Raw genomic sequence first — 12,698 nt, 5'->3', positions numbered from 1 at the left:
TTAATAGTAATAAGTATAAAGTCCTACAATTACCTATAGTTACTTTCAAAAACAACTACACAAGTATAGGATTATGCTTAGTCAATAGTTAACAAAACTGAAAAATCAACAGGACTCAATTGTATAACATAAAATTCAATGAAACAACATCATTTATTAAGTGTCATTTCTGGGAAAATCACTTGATTTAAGGTTTTGTTAATAAAGGCAAAATATTTAAAATGAAAGTAATAAGAATCCTGTGGTATTATCATGCTAAAAATCTGGGCTCTGTATATTTTAGGAGGACATTGCCAAACCAGAGCATATCCAAAAAAGGAAAATCAGGATAAGGTGATTAGAAACCACTGCAGGCTCAAGGAGTCCCTTCCTCATTTCAAATTGTTCTCTAGCAGAAGTACAAAGGAAACACATACATCTCTGTGTATTATATATATGCACACACATATATTTTGAATTCTTATATGCATATAAGAATTTTGAATTATATATATTTCAATAAGGAGAAACTTTCAACAATTGCTCCAAAGTAGAATGGGCAGCCTCAGAATAAGAGTACAAGCAGTAAAACTTTATGGTTTATAAAATCTTTTTCTCACAACAACCCTAAGTTGAAAATAGTATAAGTATCGTATTCATTTTACAGATGAGGAAAAAGAAGGTGAGAAGAGAAGTGACTGGGGCAGCTAGGTGGCTTGGTAGATTGAGGACCAGGTCTAGAGAAGGGAGGTCCTGGGTTCAAATGTGGCCTCAGATACTTCCTATCTCTGTGACCCTGGGCAAGACATTTAACACCCTCTGCCTAACCTGTAATATATAAATAATAAAATGGGGTTAATTCTAAGACAGAAGGTAAAGGTTTAAAAAAAAGTAGATGATGAGAAGTGATTAACTCATGGTTATACAGCTAAGTTATATATACATAAAGAGGATGAGTTCCCCATATCTAGAGATTTTCAAGGGCAGGCTCAATAACCAATTTTTAGGGGCATTAATGATGATTCCTACTGAGATAGAGGTTGAAATAAATGTTCTCTAAGGTCCCTCCTAATTCAAAGATTCTGCAATTTTGCAACACTATAAATCAGTTATTATTCCCCTAACAACCTGAAAACCCTGTCATTATCCATTAGAGAATCCAACATAAAGAAGTAAACTGTTGACTATATAGTTCAAGTGATATCCAAATAATATTTAACTAGTCTTATAAAAAGGTGTCCTGTAAACAATCATTTTGAAGTACCTAATTTAAAAAAACACCACCACCAAACTCTTACCTTATTTTTTTCCAAAGAATTCAAAATTTCATAAGTACACCTCGCCTATTTTACTTCCTTAGGACATTTTCCTTTATGATTCCATCAGCCACATGGGAATTGCTCTCAATTCAGAAGCAAATGCAGCTATTATAGAGAAGGCAAGAACATTTCCAATGCATTATACCAAAGGGGACTCATGAAACATTTACTTTATAGTTAAATCATCAAATATATCGCACCTTCCACCTTTATATTCCCAATTTCAAGTGACTGAACAATACAGATTCTAGCCCTAAGTACTGCTAACCCAGTTCTTACATTCCCGTGGGACCAAGTAGACAGAAAGCAGATCTCTCTCCTGGCTAAGTGCCCTTCATGACTTTTTTTCCTTTGATTTTTCTCCTTGCATTCCGGTTTCAACCACCATAAATAATTCTTCTCTGGTCTTAATTAGTATTTAATATCTGAACACCAACAATGCACTAAATATTTGCAGACAGTTATTAAATTCCTCTCAATTATGCAATTTAAGTGTTCAGTGGCAAGTGAAGAAACAAAAATCACTAAATGCCTTTTAGACACATCCTCACACATTAACCAGTTTCCACTATCATACTATTGCTTGAACTGTGCACTAGTCCAATCATTCTGGAAAGCACTTTGGAATTGTGTGCGTGTGTGTGTGCGTGTGTGTGTGCGTGTGTGTGTGCGTGTGTGTGTGTGTGTGTGTGTGTGTGTGTGTGTGTGTGTGTGTGTGTGTGTGTGAGAGAGAGAGAGAGAGAAAGTGTGTGTAAAATGCCCACACCCTCTGATAAAGAGATCCTAGCGCTAGGCATATGACCTACATGGATCAAAGATAAAAGGAAAGGTCTAATATGTAGCAAAATGTTAATAATAGCATTCTCTGGTACTAAAGACCTGGAAACAGTAGTGTTTGGAAAATAGCTAAAAAAAATTTTGGCACATGAATATTATGTACTGTAAGAAACAATGCATATGAAGAATTCAAGGAAATATATACAATGATAATAACCTGAAACCAGAAGAACAAAGAAAGCAATATACATGATAACTATAATAATGTAAATAGAAAGTATAAAAAGGAGGAAACTGAACACTAAGAATTTTAATGTCAAAGAATAGCTTTAAAGAACAATTGGGAGAGACAGCTGGGTGGTTCAGTGGATAGAGAGCCAGGCGTGGAGTCCAAAGGTCCTGGGTTCAGATCTGACCTCAGACCCCTGGGTAAGTCAAATAACTCCCATTGCCTAGCCTTACAACTCTTCCGCCTTAGCACCAATACAGTGATCCCTCACCTACAGCAGCAGTTACATTCCAGAGACCCCCGTGATAGGTGAAATTTCTGGAGTAGCAAGAGAGCAAAGAGACTGATGCTCCAGTCACTGAGCCAATCAGCATCCCGGATATAGAACACAGCACTGTGGGTCAGTTGCCTTTCATTCCATCAGTCAATAATGTGCCTTGTACAATCTCAAGTTGGTGTACTGCATTTCCATTGTGTACAGTATAGTATTCATCTGCAAAATCCCACGATATAGTAAAAACTCCATGATATAGTGAAAACTCCACAATACAGTCAAGCCATGTTAAGTGAACTGCATATAGCAAGGGACAATTGTACTAAGTATTGATTATAAGAAAAGGTTTAAAAAATTCTTAAGTTTAATTTTAAAAAAAGATTCCTAACTACATAATCAATAAATCAAAAAGCATTTATTAGGTATTTACTATGTACCAGGAACTATGCTAATTGCTGGTCATCTAAAAACAAAAGGGAAATATATCATGTCATCTGGGATACATTCTAAGAAAGGCAGCCACATCTATATATGCAGAACAAATACAAAATGCCCACAAGGCATTTTGGAAGGTAAAGTGCTCTAATTGGAAGAAGTTTCATTGTTAAGCTCAATTTCAAAAGGAACCAGAGATCACAAGAGGCAGAAGCAAGAAGGGAAATTATTCCAGGTGTGGGGGCCAGCTAAGGCCAAGATACAGAGACAGATGGAGCCTTGGAGGAGAACTGGAAGGTACTCTGGGTATCAAAATCACTACGAAATGAAATTAACTACATCATTAACAGGCAGAAAACAAGTTACTGATGAAGTCAGAAGAAATCAGCTTGTTGTCAATGGGTAGTCAGGCCATCAACTCATCCGCACAAAGGTCAAAATAAAAATCAAATCAGACAAAATGATAAATACAAGAAAACACAAACTGTATGTTTGTCAATGCAGTTGAAAAAACTTTAACCCAACCTATTCAAACAATGTTTAAAAAAGGGGGGGAGGGCAAAGACCTTGATTATCTTTACTTCTTACCTACATCTAGCTGATGTAAAGGAGCTACTACAATGAAGATTCCCATAAATAGACATATTATGAACATTATTTTAAGGACATGACAGTCAAGAGCGAACAGGCTGGAATACAAACCTATTTTCAACCAAAAAGGATGGTGGAAAATAAATAGTATCACCTCAGAAGTGAACAGTAGTCAAAATGCTTGGCTAGACCAGAACAAGACCTTTTGAAACCCTGGCTGGCTGCAACACAGTCTTAAAAATATTGAGGAATCATTTAAAAAAAACTATCAGGGAAGGGAAAATAACAAATGATTGGAAGAAATCACAGATTATATTATCTTCCCCCTAAAAAAAAGACTAGAAATAATTCTCAAATCATGTGCCTACTTTCTTATCTTTAGGAAGAATGATAGATACACAGAATTGCTTGATAAAATATAAGGAGCTTTTACAAACAAGTGTCTATAGCAAAGAGAACACAAGATCCTGGTGTGTTTATTTTTTGTTATGAAAAAACTGACTATATGTAATTTAGTAAAATAAAACATCTACTAAAATTTTTTTAATAAACAACCAATTGACTCTAGAGTAAAATGCAATCTTAAAAGTAGTCTCCCAGCATCTTTTTATGTATATTTTGATTCCCTAAAACACAAAACAGATAACATTGTTCAATGCTGCTCAGATTATTAACATCAGACAAAACATGCCACTGTATAGGAGTCTGGATAACCGTTTGCTGGGGATATTCCTGTTAAGATACTGGTGGGTTTAGATGTCCTATGGGACCCCTTCCACCTCTTGAATTTCTTTTTTAAATTCTTACCTTTCATCTTAGAATCAATACTGTGTATTGGTTCCAAGGCAGAAGAGCAGTAAGGGCTAGGCAATGGGGGTCCCACAGCTGGGAAGTATGGGTGTCCCAGTCAGCGAGCAAACATTTACTGAGTACCTACTCTTTCCCAGGCTATGCTAAGTGCTGGGGTTACAAAGAAAGACAAAAAAATAGTCCTAGCTCTTAAGAAGTTTAATCTAATGGAGAAGACAACATGTGAACAGCCATGAAAAAAGAAGACATATACAAGATAAATTGGAGATAATATTGGGGGAGGCACTAGATTTAAGGGGAATCAGGAAAAGATTCTTAAGAAAGGTAGGATTTTAGCCAAGGCTTGAAGGAAATCTAGGGAAGCTAAGAGACAGAAAAGAGAAAGCATTCTAAGCAAGGAGTGACATCCGGGAGACCAGAGTGGCTGGGCACATAAGAAGGTGTAAGATGTAAGAAGATTGGAAAGGTAGGAAGGGACGAGGTTATCAAAGGATATAAAAGTCCAACTGAGAATCTTATATTTGATTCCAGAGGAACAGGGAGTCACTGAAGTTTATTGTGCAGGGAGGTGATACGATCAGCTCTGCGTTTTAGGAAAATCAATTTGACAGTCGACTCGAGGATGGAGTGGAGAGAAAATTAATGCAGGAGACCAACTACGAGGCTACTGCATTACTTCAGGCATGAGGTGATAAGGGCCTGTACCAAGGTGGTAGCAGTGTCAGATGAGAGGGGGGGGATTATACAAGAGATGTTAGGAAGGCAGAAATGACAGCTCAGATATGGAGGGTGAGAGAGAATGAAGAAGTCTGTTAGCCTAAGGGACTGGGAGGACAAGGCATTTGACAACGTTAAGAAAGTGAGGCAGAAGGAAGGGCTGGGAGGAAAAGATAATGAGTTCAAGTTTCACACTCAAGTTCTAAATGGAAAAAGGGTTCTTTATAGATGGTGAGTCATTTCTGATGTTCCTTCATGTGAATACTATGCTAATACTGTACTGTACTCCAGAGCTACCCAGTGAAAATCCATGATTAAAAGAGTAAGCTGGGGGCAGCTGGGTGACTCAATGGATAAGAGCCAGCTGGAGACATGAGGCTCTGGGTCCAAATCTGCCCTCAAGCACTTCCCAGCTGTGTGACCCTGGGCAAGTCACTTAACCTCCATGGCCTCGCCCTTCCTACTCTTCTGCCTTGGAACCAGTATACAAGTGTTGATTCCAAGATGGAAGTTGAGGGTTTAAAAAAACAAAACAGCAGCAGCAGCTAACAACACAGAGGAAGCACAAACTGGGCCCATTGTCCAAACTCTAGTAGACAGTGTGCTGGCCAGTCCATGGAGTAAGAGTAGCAATACAAATAACTCCAAACAGCTCTAGTCTGATGCCTCCTGACGGTGTGGGGCTGATCCTGGCTCCATCAATGGAACGCCCCTTCTGTCAAGTCCAGCAACAGATTATATCAGCTCTCCACCAGCCTGGCTTACTACACAGAGACCAATTACCCAGAACAAGGCCACTGGGTGAGCAATTTTTTGACTGTGTCAACCCATGAAGCACCACCACACAGAAATGAAACTGTTTCAACAAATAATAAACAACTTTTTACTAACATAGGAGTTATTGCAAATCCATTTTGCAGAGTCAGACTATTTATTTAATGGAGTGAGGATGAACATGTTTTATCTTTTCTCATATGGCCACACTATTTTGGGACTTCTTTGAAGGACTTCACCATGCTCTATAAAGCTCATTACTGAGAAAATATCTAGAAAGATCCCATCAGAGGCAGCTAGGTGGGGAGAACGGTAGGGATAATGCCAGGCCTGGAGTCAAGAGGAACTGGGTTCAAATCTCACCTCAGAAACTTCTTGGGACCCTGGGCAAGTCACTTAAACCTAATTGCCTCACCCTTGTCCTTGTCCTTCTGTCTTAAAATTGATTCTAAGACAGAGGGTAACAGTTTCAAAAAAGAAAGCAAGAAGGAAACATTCCATTAGCCTTGGGACTGCACCACATCACCACCATCTGCTTCTTAGATTGGAGGGAAGAGCCATGAACTCCAAACTTCCATTTAAGGAGGGAGCTCAGCTCAGGCTCCTCATTTCTCACCTGGCTACACTACTCTGGGGCTTCTCAGACTGACTTCACCAAGCCTCTTGGGCTTCTCCCAAGTCACATCTTGTCAGCTTCCTTTTGTGCCTTCTCTTCCCCATTAGTCTATAAGTTCCTCGAGGGCAGGGACTGTCTTTTTTTCCATACTTGAATCCCCAGCACTTAGCATAGGGCCTGCCTGGCACATAGTAAGAACTTAATAAATGTTTATTTGATTGAAATCAATAAAAAATGAGATAACATGGTGAGCATCTAAGTGAACTTTAATCTGACCTACTTAAATAAGCTATTGATGCCAAAAAAAGTAGAATAAAAAACATATAGTGTACGTGAAATCATTCTATTTCCTAAGGAAGTTTAGCTCAGTTGCCACCAGAAGACCAAAAGCTCCTAGAAAACACTGTGGCCAGCAAACTCCTGAACCTGTTGCTGTGTAGAGTGATATGGCAACCAAGAGTATCACAAATTTCTATTAGAAACTTGTTTGTAAGATCTTAAAGGGTGGTGGAAGATTATAAGCAACATAATCTTATAAAACAGCAAGTGATGAAAAAAAGTTTAAAGAAAACTTGACAAGATATTCAACTATGTCATATCAATCTGAGGGCATATAAGGAGACAACTGGACAGAAGCCAAGGAATACCACACTTGGACTCGAAGATCACAGTCCCAGATGTGTTACATGAGGAAGCCTGTGAGTCTTGGAACTCAAGAAAACAAGACAGAAAGAGCAAGTGGACTACACTAAGTGTACACAGAAAAGGTGTAAGGAGGAAGAGACATAATTTTGAGGGATTGGAGAGTTCAATCCTCAAAATATCTGAGAGAGTAGAATATCAACTATTTGGGGGGGAAAAAAACAGTCATTACTTCTACCAAAAAGGCAACTGAGAAAATATCAGTAAATATCAACTTGTATAAAGATTTTCCCATCTCTATAAAATCTTTATGAGAATAATTTACACACATATGGAGAGAATCCTTGATGAAGGCAAGATGTCACAAGCGAAAGGCAGGCTTTCACAACCAGTAGTCTATAGCAAAACACATCTTTATAATCAACTAATGGATAGAAATGCTCTTATTTATACATGACATTGCACTGATTACACTAAGCCCATTAACAATAGATTCTTCTAATTGGGATACATAATTGCTCCAAAAGAGTTGACTTAAGGGCAGTTAGGTAGCATAGTGGATAGAGCAGCAGGCCTGGAACTGGGGAGGGCCTGGGATCAAATCTGGTTTTAGACATTTCCTAACTGTGTAACCTTAGGCAAGTAACTTAACTTCAATTGCCTAGCCCTTGCTGTTCTTCTGCTTTAGAACTGACACTAAGGGCCCAGCTAGGTGGCTCAGTGGATAGAGGGTCAGACCTGGGGAATAGAGGCCCTGTCTCTATCAAATCTAGCCTGAGATATCTCCTACCTTTACGACCCTGGGCAAGTCACTTAACCCCAAAAGCCTAGGTCTTATCATTCTTCTGCCTTGGAACAGATAGCATTGATTCTAAGACAGAAGATGAGGGTTTTAAAAAGTTTGACTTTAACTATTCACACAATAAAAACCAAGTGGATGATGACTGCTTAATATCAGACTAGGATACCGGGCTGAATGGACAACTCATAGAGGTGACCAGTTAGATCATGTATTTTGGCTAGCCATTGCAAATGGATAATGACCTCAGCTTAAAAGTAAAAAGCAAGAGAGCAAGTTGGATTGGCTCTAGGAAATTTTACAGTGCTTTTAATGACTAAGTTTCTGGCTGAAACAATGGCTCATCTTTCAATATCAATATTCTTCTGATGATACTCTATGGCTAAGGATCATAGAATACTCTGCTCTCTAAAGAATTAAAATTGGGAGTCATCCAAGGGGCAATGGACTAATACACAATGGGCTTTAATGGGCTGCAACATATTATTGACTATGAATTGCATGGAAGAGTGAAAAAGCTATCATCAGAGTGATGTACACCATAAAAGAAGGTGAATTTGGCACGTAGTGAGAGCCAAAGGACAGCCCGTGTTCCCAGAGCATGTTGAACAGAACCCCTGGGGAGGATTTACAGGAGAACAAGGGGCAGAGATGGACGTGATGAGAAGGCGAGGATGTGTAGTAATCTGCACTGTTGGAGGGAGCACCAGCACCAGCGAGATCAAAGAATTAACTTCAAACTGTCATCTTTGATGACAGTTTGAAGCCCTACATGTGTAGTTCATTTTTCTCACTTCAAGGGTGTAAGTCCCATCGCTGAAACGGTTGTTCTAACAAATGTGAATGTTTGATCAGTAGGGGAATTGTGCAAGAACATAGATATCTAGTAACATCATCTTCACACGTGAAGGATGGCAAATTAGATTTTTAACTTTGTTGTCTCTCCTTGTTCTGGATGAAGCAACTACCTAGTCAAATCAGCCTTTAAGTTCCTTGAGAGCGGAGACCTTGTTCATTCTCTTGGCACAGAACTAGAAGGAAATGCCAAAGAATCTCAAACCTAGCTTGGCTTCAGGAAAATGAATAAAAGTAACAGCCTATAGTCATACTGTACTTTCCAGTCAGAAAGGCATCATCAGAACAACATTGTGAGGAAGGTGGTAATTATCCCTGTTTTATAGAAGAAACAGAGGCTGAGATAGGTCCTACCACTAAAACATGTGTGAGGAGGGACTCGATCCTAGCTCTTCCTGACTCCAAGTTCAGCAGTCTATATAAATACCTAGGCCAATGAGGTCTGATGGTATGGCCTTCTAAGTATTTTTAGGTATAGAAATTCTATAACCTCCTAATGTAAAAGTCTTATTAAAGTTGAAAATGAAACAAACAAAAAAACTCTCTTCCTTATGTTAAATTCAATGCTATCTTAGCTTAGACCCATTTTCTTTTATTTGGTCAGAGGAAACCAATTCAGCATATTAATGAAGTGCCTACTATGCATACATGCCACATGTGCCAGACACTAAAAACACAAAGACAACAATAAAACAGTCCCTGCCCTCAGGGAGCTGATGTTCTTGGGGGACAAACATTTTACCCAGATGAGCAGAATGCAATGTGGGGTAGAAGGAAAGAGGACAAGCACCTGGGGAGAGCAAGGAAGGCTTGATAAAGGAGGGAAGCCTGAACTAAGCCTTACAAGTCTCTCTTGATTTCTCATTTTTGATACCCTTTGTTCAAGTTGCCAGTTACCATTTTGGGAGAGCTCAAAAGAAGTGAACTAAAGTGAAGGACGGCTAGATAGTCCAATGGATAGAATGCTGGGCCTGAAGTCAGGAAAATTCATCATTATGGATTCAAATCCGGCCTCAGACACTTACTAGCTGTGTGACGCTGAACAAGTCACTTCACTGTTTGCCTCAGTTTCCTCATCTGTCAAAAAAGCCAGAGAAAGAAATGACAAAACCACTCCAGGATCTGCCAAAAAAACTCCAAATGGGGTCTCAAAGAGGTCACAAAATGGCACCTAAACAACAACAATAGAGAGGCATGACTACCCAATGAAGACAGACAAATATGAAATCCTTGCTAATAATACTACCCTCCAAACAAAAAGGGATGGTTTCTAAATGAATGGAACAGACACCTCATTTGCATGATACCACACCCAACCTTCAACCAGTACATACTTAAAATGGACCTCAAGAAGGTTTTCCCTCTTACATCTTGTTTACAAAGTGATGGTACAAGAATGAAATTCTTTTGTGCTGTTACTACCGCAGCCACATACGATTGTTAGTCTGATATCTGCTGGTATGGGGCAAGGGGTTGTTCTTAAAACTTTATTTTTAAGTAGAAGATATTTACACAGCATTTTGGGCCCTACATTCAAATTAAGAAAACCAAGAGGAAAAACCCTTTTGACACCCAATCATTGCAAAACAGATCATCACTTAGGAAGTAAAAATACTGGCATTTCTATTAACCAGAAAGTTTAAGCAGTTCAGGCCCACCAATTGCATGTATCAATTCATTGATCCTGTTATAGTCTCTTCCTGTGTGACCTTGGGGAAATGACTTCTCTGATGCTGTTTTCTGACTTGTAAGATGAGAAGGTTGAAGGAGGTGACCTATGTTCCCTTTTAGCTCAAAATCTGTTTCTTCAATCTCTTCCACAGCTCTCTCTCCAACTGAAGGAGAAAGAAAGGAAGAGAGAGAGAGAAAAGGAGAGGGAGAGACAGAGAGAGAAAATATAGAAAATAAAGAAAGTATTTATAAAGTTCCTGAAATAGAAATTCTGAGTGATGGAAAGATTCCAAAGAAGCATCCTTAAGTTACTAAATTCAGCTAGAAAAGGGACCCTAAGTCCACAAGATTATGGCTCTAGGGCTGGAAAGGACTTCAGAGAGCATCTCCTCCAAGCTTTTCATTTCATAGATGAAGAGACCAAGGATCAGAAATTTGAGATACTTTCCAAAGTTGTGCAGGTAGGAAATTTTCTGAGAAATTCAAGATGTGAATCCAGGCCCTCTAAATTTACAACTAATACTCTTTCCACTCCTCTGGGGAGCTATGGGTTATCTAACCTAAAGAATGGTGCTGTGCATTTGTAGGCAGAAGAACAGGGATTTGATACTGGCATAATAATAATGGTAGCTAATAATATCTGCTTTGTCCCAAGGACTTTACAAATATCTTACTGATCCTCACAAGAACTCTGAGACAGATGCTATTATTTCCATTTTACAGTTGAAGAAATGGAGGCAGACCAAGGTCAAGTGACTTGCCCAGGGTCACATAGCTAGAAGTGTCTTAGGCTGGATTTGAACCCAAGACCTCTAATTTCCAGCCTTAGCTCTCCATCCACTGAGCCACCTCACTGCCTCCAACCATATGCTCTATTTCCTTTTTCTTATTAAAACCCTTACCTTTCACTTTCAAGTGAATCAATACTATGTGCTGGTTCCAAGGCAGAAGAGTGGTAAAGACGAAGCAATGGCGGTTAAGTGACTTGCCCAGGGTCACCCGACTAGAACGTGTCTTAGAGTAGCTTTTGTAAACAAGAAGTACTTATTATGCTTTATCCTCCCCAAGTTACAGGTTTTTCTAAACCTATCCACAGTCTAAGGACCCCAGGTTATGAACCCCTGCTCCAGGGAGGCTGGCTCCGGGGAGGCTGACTCTGAGAACAGAAGGCTGACTGGGCCTCAAAAGAAACAAGGGGGGGGGGGGGGAGGAGAAGGTCTTAGAGAAGTTGCCCACTTTTTTTTCCGGACTGTTGGCGCTCACAGCATCCGGCTGGCCAGCTGGAGAAGAAAGAGGGGAGAAGGTTCCTGAAAGAAGTGGATAGCCTCTTAGGCGGCAACTGAACCCCGGATATTTCCCGGAGAGGGAGAGAAAAGCAAAAAGCAGCAGATGAGGCCCTCAAGTTGGCACCGAGCATTCTACAGATGAGGAAAATGAGGCCCAGTTAGGGGAAGTCATTCGCCCAAGGTTACACAGCTAGTGTGCAAAGGTCCGAAATTCGAGACCCGGTCCATTGACTACAAAACCATAATTCTTTCTGGTATGACATCTCCCCTTAATACCACGGAGGATCAGGTAGTACAGAAAGCGCAAACGGGGCGCGAGCCCCCAAGGCTCCCAGCCGATCTACCAGTCCCCGAACGCCCCAGCCCGCGCCTGCGCAGATTCATCTCACCTGCAACCCCCGCCGCCACAGCCGCTGCAGGAAAGAGAAGCACGTGACGTCCGGCCGCCAAGAGAAGGGGACTCGTAGGGAGTGCTGACGTCACGCCCCGCCGGGGCTAGGACCTGGCGCTAACGCGGGCCGAGAAGTCCTGGCGGGATCCTCACCCGGGCTTAGGCCGAGTGCGCTCGCAAACACTTCCCCCCCACGCCTCAGGCGCCTCGGTCTCAAGGTTCCCAGATGGAAACTTCCCCTCCCGTCTGCCCTTTGCCCAGGGTGCTCTCTGGGGCGGGGAGCCAGGCGGGGCCTGCGGAGCCCCAGGGTGGGAAGAGGTGGAGCCCCGTCCCTCGTTTTACCTAGGGGGGAAACTGAGCTTCAGGGAGGGGCACGAAGGGCTTATGGTTCAAACTCTTCATCGGTATTTAAGTGATGGAGGGCTCTTAGAGCCTGGACTACACATTTTACAGATGAGGAACCTGAGGCTCCAAGAGGTGATGTGCCCAAAGTCGAACAATCGACAGGTGACAGGACTGGAATCTGAACCCGG

At 40.7% G+C, this 12,698-nt stretch overlaps 1 protein-coding gene across 3 annotated transcripts in view; it reads right to left on the bottom strand.

The window, feature by feature from the left end:
• ACSF3 (acyl-CoA synthetase family member 3) overlaps nucleotides 1–12,400 on the bottom strand; it is a 237,775-nt gene extending 225,375 nt beyond the window's left edge. The window contains exons 1-2 of one of the 3 annotated variants that reach the window (XM_056810927.1): nucleotides 12,164–12,394; nucleotides 9,843–9,894 (exon numbers count right to left, since the gene is read on the bottom strand). The gene's annotated coding sequence lies outside the window, so the exon portion shown is untranslated. Of the gene's footprint in view, nucleotides 1–1,277; nucleotides 1,491–9,842; nucleotides 9,895–12,163 lie in introns of those variants that run through there. The other 2 variants (XM_007477310.3, XM_056810930.1) reach the window with 2 other exon arrangements.
• Between the last annotated feature and the right edge of the window lie 298 nt (nucleotides 12,401–12,698).

The sequence above is a fragment of the Monodelphis domestica genome, chromosome 1 (assembly GCF_027887165.1).
Source record: "Monodelphis domestica isolate mMonDom1 chromosome 1, mMonDom1.pri, whole genome shotgun sequence".
NCBI classification, from domain to species: domain Eukaryota; kingdom Metazoa; phylum Chordata; class Mammalia; order Didelphimorphia; family Didelphidae; genus Monodelphis; species Monodelphis domestica.
Note: the sequence above shows the minus strand (reverse complement) of the source record. Positions and strands in the feature narration are given on the sequence as shown.